Here is an 11,419-nt window from a genome sequence, read left to right on the forward strand (position 1 = left end):
TCAGAGGAAATAGCCACGTTATTTGTTATTTTCAACAAATATGCAAATGTAGTAAGTGGCAAATTGAAAGATGTCCATAATCACATGCTTTAGGAATATGTCACCTTAGTAAGGTTAACCTAATTTCCATTGTGAATACAGTTTACACAATTATGATGTATAAACACCAATATAATCATGGATTTTCACCACTTCCTCATATATTATTGGTTGGAGACTTATTAGGAAAGTAAAGGAGATTAGTAAAAATATTCGGTGGATCGAGGTTCGAGACGTGCAAATCGATTTTGTTAATAGGTGGATGTTAGTCATGCTCATGAACTTCGTATTTGTGGACCATGTTATTAATTTGGTCATTACATGAAAAACTATTCAAATTGTCAACCAAGATTTAATGTGAACTGATGTAAGATTTATTTTCCTATAATTATTTTATTTAATTTAATTTTGTGTTTAAATTGTCTTGAAATATCGTATTTAATTAACCTTGTATTTCTTTACATTGTAATATATTTGATTTGGTTGTCAATATTGATATACTTTTCCAATGCACTACAAAAAAAGCTAATCTTTAGCGGCGACAAAAGTCATCGCAATTGGTCATGTCGGTCGTCGGTAATACAATTAGTGACGACATGTCGTCACTAAAGCACCGCCGCAATTGGCTCGTAGCTAATAGCCCCTTGTCGTCTCTAATACTGTTGTCTCTAATAGAAGTCGTCCCTAATACACCTCTGTCGTCTCTAATAGTGTCGTCTCTATTAATATTCCGACAACCGGTAGGAGTTTTTCCGGCAATACTCATCGGGGGTCCTCGTCGTCTCAATTGATAGTAGTCGTCTCTAAAGGTGTCGCTGCTAATGTTTTTATTTATTTATTTATTTTTTTGAGAAAAAAATTATTTTTTATAATATTAATTTATATATATTATAAAATGCACTTTTGATAAAAATACATAAATAAATACATACCACATTATATAAAAAACATCAAACATACCATATTCCATAAACTATTTTCCAAACAAACATCAAACATACCATATCTAATAAATCTCAAACAAACATCTAACATATATCATACATAAACTATTTTCCAAATCCAAAATAACATCCTTCATATCATAAAACAAGAAATACTAGTTGTCTTCATCTTCCCCACTGTCCTCCCCATCATTGTTTTCCTCGTTGACTTGGTTTTTTAACGAACAAATAATGTCTCCAATGGCCGTCACAAATGCTAGGTTTTGAAGAAAAAGCATTCACATCAACATCCTACAATTAAGTCACAAACAAATTAAGTCATGAACAATTCAACAAACTATCAAACGATCAAAGCACCAAATCAATTAAGTCTTTCACAATTTAACAAACTACCGAGCTACCAAAAATTACTACAAATACATTAAGTTTTTAACAATATAACAAAGCAACCAAATTCTTTAAGAATTTAACAAGTACCTGTGTTGGTTGCAATGCTTGTGACTGTGACTGCCATTGGGATGGAACACTTGTACCCGCAACTGAAGAAGCTTTAGGCCCAATGCCTCTCACATGCTCTCTTCGAGTACACAATACCTTCTCAAATATTGTGATCCAATCAATGGTGTCTGGATCACCACTAGAGTCGGCTATGTGATGAGTCTGTAGAGCAACCTCAGCAACTAAGGTATTCTGTATTTCACAAGGATTGTTAATATACGTTAAAACTAACAAAAAAAATCAAAAATCTACTTTATTTTTAAGTAATAATAACTTACATATTGCTCATCAACCAAAGGATCAACAAATTCCCCTCTTTTATTTACATGCGCACGATGAAATACTGCAAGTCTATTCAAATTCTATTTAACATTACAAAATATGTTATATTTGAATAAACATTAAAAAATATGTTATAACTGAATAAACATTATTATAACTTATTTTCTTGAAACAAGCACTACCATAGCTGCACGTCTCTCCAAGATTCTTCACTACTTGCTTCTTCCGGCATTCTTTGTTTCCAGTGAATCGTTTTTTATGTTTTTCTGTTAAGAAATGGTCAATAGCTGCATTCCAACGCTGCGGATCCATACCCCTAGGGGCTTGAGCCCTTCCTGTCTCCACATTCCCTGCAAAATCATCAAAACGGTTTGTTGCAATATTTTTGCGGCCTCTATACCGCACACATATCCGGTTGTTCAGTGATGCCCAATAAGTTGAAGCCATGGGATGATTTGTAATCGCGTCAAAATCAAACCATCTCTACAAACAAAATAGAGAAATTAAAAATAAATAAAAATTAAAAAATATTAAATATATAACTTTATAAATAATTTACCGAAAGATACTGCAACATTCCAACCCTTCAACTTCAGAAACCTCTGTTCGTGTGTATTTATCAAAACCGATGTCCCGCCACATATAGCTCTCAACCTCCTGAATGAAACATTCGTACACCTCCCTAATCGGTAGGTTAGTATTTACGGCAAATAATATCTTAAGCGGCCGTTCACCGTTAGCTTTATAGAGTTTGTGCATTTTTTTATTTACCGCCATGCCTCTTCGTTTCGGAGGCACCACTGCATAAAAAAAAATATTAGTCAGAATAATTTTTTATATACATACAATGTGAAATACAATGAATTAGAATAAATCTTAATTACCATTGTTTTGGTGATCACCAAAACCTCCACCGAACGGATGTGGTGGCTCGTCACCACCGTCGCCTCCATGACCCATCACAGCAACCATGAGATGGAGCAATGCAATCCAAAAAAATGATATCCTGAAAAATTATAACACAATATATATATATATATATATATATATATATATATATATATATATATATATACTAGCCGTTTACCCATGCCAAGCGACAGGTGTGACAATGGTGGTTGAATGCTGAAAGATGAATTAAACCCTAGAAATGGAAACGTCAGCGATATATATCCAAGATTTGTGAACAGAAATTGCGAGATTTGGGGAAATACGGAGATAAGGAATAAACCGGGTCAAAATAACGTAAGAATAGGGATAAGAGATTTGACCTTTTCAACTGTTGACCATATGTACTCTACTCTTTTTGTAATGTATAAATTGATTGTACAAATGCATTGTATGTTTGTACGACTTCAAATTCAGCATTTGACCAAAAATGCTTTATAAGGTAATTAAGATATATATATATATATATATATATATATATATATATATATATATATATATATATATATATATATATATATATATATATATATATAGACACACACACACACAACAAATACAAACCTTATTTTACTAATTAAATGTAAAAAGATTTTTTTAATCATTCTCGCCCCAAACACTTCAGTGTCTGCCGATACATCACTATCATAATTAGAATCTTCCTCATCATAATCAGCTCGAAATCCTCACGATCTCTCTTAATACCAGCTTGTTGAGCAGCTACTTTACCCGGTGGACGAAACAATAGACGAGCATGTTACGCTTGTATTTCTTCTTACTAAACTGTCTTGGAGGACCTCTTGTCTCATGTTCGCCATTATAGTCCAAACATTTTCTCTATGGATGGTCAACATCTAAGAACCGACGATAACCAACATATACGACTTTATATGATACTTGGTATGATGGAGTGTCCTCGTTGCAAGTCGGACAAGCTTTGTACCCTTGTCCGCTCCAACCGGATAAACTACTATGAGCAGGAAAGTCGTTTATTGTCCATAACAAAATTGCTTTCATATTAAAGAATGTATTTGTTGATGCATCTTCAGTACGTACTCCAAAACTCCATAACTACTTCAACTCATCCACCAACGACCTAAGGAACACATCCAAGTCCTTCCCGGGTGCTTTGGGGCGGGGAATCAACAAGGTCAACTTGAAAGATGACTCTTTCATGCATAGTCATGGTGGAAGATTGTAAGTGGTGAGTATAACCGGCCACGTGCTGTGAGGATTACACATGTTACCAAACGGATTAAACCATCAGCAGCAAGCCCTAAACGTACGTTTCTAGGTTCCCTCGAGAAGTCATGATACTTCATATCAAATTTTTTCCATGAAGTACCATCAACGGGATGAATCATCATACCATCTTTGGATTGTTCGGTACTATGCGAAATCATATCTTTAGTTGTGTGTCTTGAACAGTACGAACGTTGTAGTCTAGGGGTTACGGGAAAGTATCGTAAAACCTTATGAGCCACCTTCTTACCCTTTGTATTTTCATCAACCCATCGACTCTCATTACAAACTGGACATTTTTGCAACAACTCGTGTTCTTTCTAGAAAAGAAAGCAGTCATTTTTACATACGTGTATTGACTCATAACCTAAGCCGATCTTTTTAAGTGTCTTTTTTGCTTCGTAATGTGAAGGGGGGGCTTGTTTCCTTCAGGAAATGCAGTTTGCAACAACTCAAGAAGCTGATCGAATGAACTATCAGTCCATTTGTTGATCACCTTGATATGCATCAGCTTTGCTAAAAAGTCAAGGGACTAAAACAAACATCCAGGATATAATTTGAACTGGACTTCCTCTACCATCTTTTGAAATCCATCATCAACACCTCTACCGTCTGTATCTGGGTTCCCCTCATTGCGGTTGGTATCATTTTCAATCACACCCCCATAACATCATCAATAACACCGCCCATCTCGTTACTACGTGGTATGTATCGACAACCGGGTGAGTTTTATTTTCACCGTGATTCTTCCATATAATATAATGTGGACTAAAACCATGTTGAGGTATATAGAATTTCATTATGGCTAGTAGTATAAATTTATTGACAGTACATTTGTTATACGGGCATCTAATTTGACCTTTGTTATCGACATGTGGTTTGGACCTCTCGAGAAAAGATTCGAGTCCTTATTGGAACAAGGTAGAGTTACGGTTTTCAATAGCAGTCCACGTTTTATCAATAGGCATGTTGTAACTGAAACATAAGTTAGGTTTTAGTGTTTACTCTACAAGAAGTAGAAGTTGGATTGAATATTTATAAGGATAGAGTAATCGCTCAATCACATGGAATAGCAAACCAGACAACAAGAGATTATTCACAAGGGTAGGCTTTTAAACCCACTTTTTGATTACCTTACCTCATATGCAAATGTGTATTACATGATTAATTGTATAAGAAAAATTCGATAACATTTCCTTTTAGCTCCTAAGTATATATAAAATTATATACCGAGGAGCAAAGAGAAAATAACAACCGAATAATTCTTAAACAATCAATCATGTAATACACATATGCATCCTAAATGAGATAAGGTATTCAAAAAGCAGTCCCAAAACGGGGACAACCCGAAATTAATTTCTAAATCAATTTCGGACGGGTATTTTAAGGCTTTTGATAATTTAAAAAGAAGAGGCTTAAACTAAAATTTTTTTTATTATAGCATGATACTTTAGATGATAGTATATATGTTTGTTATTTATATCAATTTTTTTTTTTTCATATTTTGATTTATCAACTTATTTTTGTTTTTATTTTTCTATTTTGAGTAATTATAACTTAGTAGATTTAGCGTTCTAATTTTTAATTTTTTTTAATATAACATTTTACTTTAAACGATATTATATGTTTCTTATTTATTTAATTAGTTTATTATGGTTTATTATTATTCTTCTTATTTTTCTTTTTTAAAACCTTTTTGCCCAATTTGATTTATCAACTTATTTTTGTTTTTATTTTTCTATTTTGAGTAATTATAACTTAGTAGATTTAGCGTTTTAATTTTTAATTTTTTTTTATTATAACATTTTACTTTAAACGATATTATATATTTGTTATTTATTTAATTAGTTTATTATGATTTATTATTATTATTCTTCTTTTTCTTTTTAAAACCTTTTTGACCAATTTGATTTATCAACATATTTTTGTTTTTATTTTTCTATTTTGAGTAATTATAACTTAGTAGAATTTCTTTAAAACCTTTTTAGTACTTTAAACAATTTTTCTATTTTGAATAATTCTAACTTTGATTTATTAATTTTGATTTATTTTTCTATTTTGAGTACTTAAACAATTTTATTTTATTTTTTTATTTTTCTTTTTAAAACAATTTTGACCAATTTTGATTTTCTTTTTAAAACAATTTTATATATTTGTTATTTATTTAATTAGTTTATTATGGTTTATTATTTTTCTTTTTCTTTTAAAAACTTTTTTGACCAATATTTCTTTATTATCTTATAGAAATTTTTTTATCTATTATGGTGTATATATTTTATGTTTTTAAGGTAGAATAAAAAATATTTCTAATAATCATATGAATATTCTTAAATTTTTCATATAAATTCACGCTTAACATACAATAGTTTCACATATATATACATCAACTTCACATATAAATTCATGAACTCATACATGAACATACATGATCAACAAGTGAAACATATCAATTTACGTATAAATTCATCAATTCTTACATTATCAACAAATGAAACATATCAAACTAATCAAACTACCATGTTCTTGCAGACAATAGTTTCTATACATTCAAACATATCAATTTTACATATACATTCAAACAAAGTTAACAATTTCAATCAATTTTACATATATATATATATTCAAACATGTTAAACATACAACATACATTCAAACAAGTGAAACAAATCAAAATAACCAAAGTCAAAATCAAAATCATATACATTCAATCTAACAGTTTCATGTCATACAGTTTCCATCAATTTTACATACAGTTTCCATGAATTAACAAAGTTAACAAGTTTCAATCACATAGATTCAATCAATTTTACATATACATTCAATTTAACAGTTTCCATGAATTATGAATTTCACACTTTCCAAATTTCAAAATCAAAATTGAATTTCACACTTTCCAAATTTCAAAGTCAAAATCAATTTCACAGTTTCCAAATTTCACAGTTTCATGAATTATGAATATCCATATACAATCAATATTAAGAACTGAAACAGATGAAACTAACCTCTTCTCTCCCGGAAAAACGTGAAATTGATTTTGACTGGAACGAAAAAAAAAAACACTTGAATATCCACATACAATGCGGTGGTGAAGCTGCAGTCATCGGTGTCTCCGACTGGAACGAGAAAAAAAAACACTTGAAATAGGAATTAATCGGTGGTTTTTATGTGTGTTAATAGAATAATTGAAAGAGAAATTGGTCTTGAAAACAAACCTCGTCGGAGATATGAACAGGAAATCGAAGTTCCTGTCGGAAATTTGGCGGCAGTTGGCTGAAGAGGTGGTGGGACTCGACTTTGGAGGCAAATCGGGGGTGGGAGTCGAGTTTGGAGCCCAATCACCGGTGGAAATCAGTGGCCGTCGCCGGAGATACTAACGATCGTTGTTCGAGTGCAATCAAACAAATGGGAGCAAATGGAGTCTAGTGAAGATGAACTGGAACTAAAAGGGAAGGGGCCATTAGCAGCGACAAGGGAAGGGGCCATTAGCGGCGACAAGGGGCCATTAGCAGTGACAAGCTGGAGGGAAATCATATGCGCGCTTTCTGGCGATTCCCAACCGTTGGATTGGGAAAGCATCGTAGGGCCAATATTTGGTCTAAGAATGGTCAACGTATCAACACATTTAGCGGCAACATCGCCGCTAAAAGAATCGTCTTTAATGCCTTATCACAGAAACAAACTCTATCCGTTGGATTATTTGCAGAACCAAGGGTGAGGATTGAAAGTAGCGTGTCTCCGACGGATAGCCGGTGGTGATCTTTAGCGACGACTCTATTAGTGACGACAACTGTGTTTTAGCGGCGACACCAAACGCGTCTACTCTAGTGTTGCCACTATTGCTCATGTCGTCGCAAAAAGCGACATCCCTAATATTCCAAATTCTTGTTGTGATGGTATAATTTACGAAAAGCAATACATAAATTTTAATTACATAATTTTAATAAATAAATTTATATATGACATATAATAGAGATCAAAGATAAGTATTTTTAATATAGAAAATGTAAATAGAAATGGTAAAATACTTAAAGGGTTGATATGTAAAATAAAAGATTGTGTCGTAAAAAGAATTATAAAATACCTGAAGGGTTGATATGTAAAACAAAAGATTCTATGAGAAGCGATTGTTGTTTGTTTTGGGGCCATTAAAATTTTGCAAGTCAAATCAACTCATTTGTGAAAATGATTTCTAAATCCCCATATTTGAAAAAGCTCTCCATGTGACATCAAATTTTGTTTCTGCAAGACAGCAAAACACTTATGGCAATTGAATATCGATAATTCGACATCAAAAAAATTTACATGATTATTAAGATTCATTTATTTCACACGATTTACCAATAACAAAAAAATAATTAAAAACACACAATCACAATAAAAAAAAACTAGAACACTAAATATTAAGCCCTAAATGATATAATTTCGGCTCTATAGCTGCCTGGCCACAATCATTATTAAAAACCCACAGTCAGGATGCATGTCCGACTTCCTTAATTTTTTACGCATTAAAAATCAGTCCGTTTGAAGCGAATCTACTTTCCTTTACAAATTGGTCAGTTATGTGGTCAACTCCTGCACCTAATGCACCAATTTCACCATTTAGAAGAGGACTTGGATCCAATGAAGCGTATGAAAGTAGCTCTTGATTCTTCTTTAAAATCTCCATCTCCGATTCATCCAAATTCACCCATGCTTCTATACCTTCACCACTTTTCGTGTCCATTAGTGTCACAAGATTCATGAACACTGGCGAGCCATCTCCTACGATACCTGTCACCCAACTCGGTTTTCCCCAACCAAAATCAATTTCATAGAAACCCATCCTGCACCAACTCGTAAAACCATAGTTATCTATGCCCCCTGTGGACCCACCCATTTCTTGTAAAGATTTCTGCATTGCAAAACACCCTTCATCACCTTGTGCTTTCTCCACAAACTCAGCGTCAACTTTCGAAATACTTTCACGCACCTTATTCACCAAACTGTGCAAAGGCGTCTCATCACTAGGGAGACTCACAGCATTTGAAATCCAAATCACGTTACCCATGAAGTTATTTGACAAGGTGGATTTAAGTTTGGACCGAAGATTCACAAAGTGTGATAAACTAGAAGGCTTCTGGATACCACTTGCTTCTTTAGTTGCATCCATTGCACACTTCCATATCAAACTAGATACAACCTCAACACGACTAGGGCGTTGCACACCGTTACTCTTTGCTCTGGCTCTCAATCTAGCGATAGCATCCGACCCGAATACAAACCTCTTTGTGGAACACTTGCCTTCCTTTAACAACGACCGACCCAAACCCATGAATATGTCTCTGAGCCATGATCCTTTTGCAGGGAAGAGAGATGGTGTGGTGAAGTTTGGATACTCGACTTCTTCAACTCCACGAGCCATGTTACTCCATGCTTTCAGAAACATGTACACAGAAGCCCCATCAACGATTCTGTGGGAAATACATAACCCAATGGCAATCCCACCACATTCAAAAATGTTGAGTTGCACGTTTGTTACCTGATTACCAACACTAGACTTGTCAAAGCTAGGTACAAATGGCAAAAAGCCATGGATCAAATGGTGATCAGGTTGCTTTAGAAATTCGTCGAGACGACACTGGACCGAAGCTACAATATAGTTAGCACCAATATCGTTACAATCAATAGAACCCTCGTTCTTGAGTGTTCCTGCAAGTGGGTAAAACTTAGTCAAGGTCTCAGATAAAGACTTCTTTAGAACCTGTGACTTTTGTAGGGCTTGATTGGAGTTGTCGCCATTGTTATTAGGGTAGTATATGATGAATGGTACATAAGGACTTAAAACAATCTGATCTAACGCAGAAAGATCGAATGTTTTCAAATGGGATGGTGTTGGGGAAGAGGGTTTGATGTTTTCTTTGGAAATGATTTTTGTTTCCATATCAGAAAATAATGGTTCGAAGTCTAGAATAGGTGAATAGAAGGATATGATAAAAGATATGCCAGAGCCTAAGCCATTTTATAGTGATTAGGTTTGATGACAGATGGGAGGCGGTAGGCAAATCGTGCACCTCGTGTATAGAATAAAAAACAAATAACTTTTTGTGGGTTTATAATCATATTGTATTGAACTTGTTTATTTATTAAATTTATTTTTTTGTGAAATTTATTTTTAATTCCTTATAAAATAAGAAGTGCTTCAAGTTTAAACAACACTTCATTTTTTCGGATTTTGTTTGCTTTTTGCTTTGACATATTGTCTCCATATCCCTTTGACATGATAATTAATTTATTAGTTGCTGTTATCAGCTATTAAAAACTACAACAGTTCTGACGGCCAAATCCGCCGGGAAACGTTAAAAACCGACACATTTCCAAGAAGACGAATTTCATCATAAAAGAAACATGGGAAAATATTTTTGACCGATTTTCAACGGAAATTGCAATATATTACCGACTAAATAAAAAGCAGGTATATATCTTGAAAGTGGAACATAAGTTTTATTATTATTATTATTATTATTATTATTATTATTATTATTATTATTATTATTATTATTGACTTTTCCCATGGAAACCCATCGAAAATTGGTATCGACAGAATTTCATAGTGAGTCTTCAGTTTACCTTCCTTCGGATTTCCAACGGAATGGGAGCTGATAGACATCCGACAGACTTTCTTTACCGACAGATATGTACGAAGTTTTTACCTAATTTCGTGAGGAAATTCATAACTAAGCCATCGGTAAAGTACATTCTTAATAGTTATTTAAAATACATATTTTTTCTACTCAAATAAATATATAATCTAGTTTTAGAAATTCAACTACAAATATTGTCCAACACATATTCCATAAACAAATGTTGCACTCCCGGCTGCAAATAACAATGGCGATCCCGTGGATATATGTTCTTCCTCAAACGAAATTTCAAGCATTATTAAAACTGGGAATGAAGTCGGATTCCAGATTGGAGAGGATAACACTGGAATCTTGGAAGATGTTTTGGAGATGGATGTTAATGGTGAAGGTGGTATTCATATATCCAAGGGAATTGAAGGTGTTGCACTCTCTCATCACGACCTTTCGAAGACTCACCTCATGAATTAATAATGCATGTATAATGTATTATCGTATGGAGACAGACAGTCGCAAGTATTCTAAACACGTCGGGGTCAGAGATTGGTGTAATAAGGTTCGTCGGAAGCGAAATCCTAGTGATAAATCGAAGCCCGTCACAACTTTTTACTTTACAAATCTACAAGCTGATGTAACCGTGGAAATGATAAGGAAGTCTTTTCAGTCCTTTGGGAAAATGGTAGACGTTTACATTCCAGGGAGGAAGGACAAAGGAGGTACGTTTTTCGCATTCATCAGATACGTAGGAATCAAAGATACCGAGTCTCTTGTGACGGCACTTAACCAAGTCAGATGTGGGCATAGTATAGCAAAGGTCAATATTGCAAGGTATGAGAAGAAGCCGCCCCC

General features: G+C 33.7%; 1 pseudogene; it reads right to left on the reverse strand.

The window, feature by feature from the left end:
- Positions 1-8,328: 8,328 nt before the first annotated feature.
- Positions 8,329-9,908, reverse strand: LOC145030699 (epi-neemfruitin B 7-O-acetyltransferse L7AT pseudogene; annotated as a pseudogene).
- Between the last annotated feature and the right edge of the window lie 1,511 nt (positions 9,909-11,419).

This window comes from Lactuca saligna, chromosome 2 (assembly GCF_052625555.1).
Source record: "Lactuca saligna cultivar CGN05327 chromosome 2, ASM5262555v1, whole genome shotgun sequence".
In the NCBI taxonomy this organism is placed as follows: domain Eukaryota; kingdom Viridiplantae; phylum Streptophyta; class Magnoliopsida; order Asterales; family Asteraceae; genus Lactuca; species Lactuca saligna.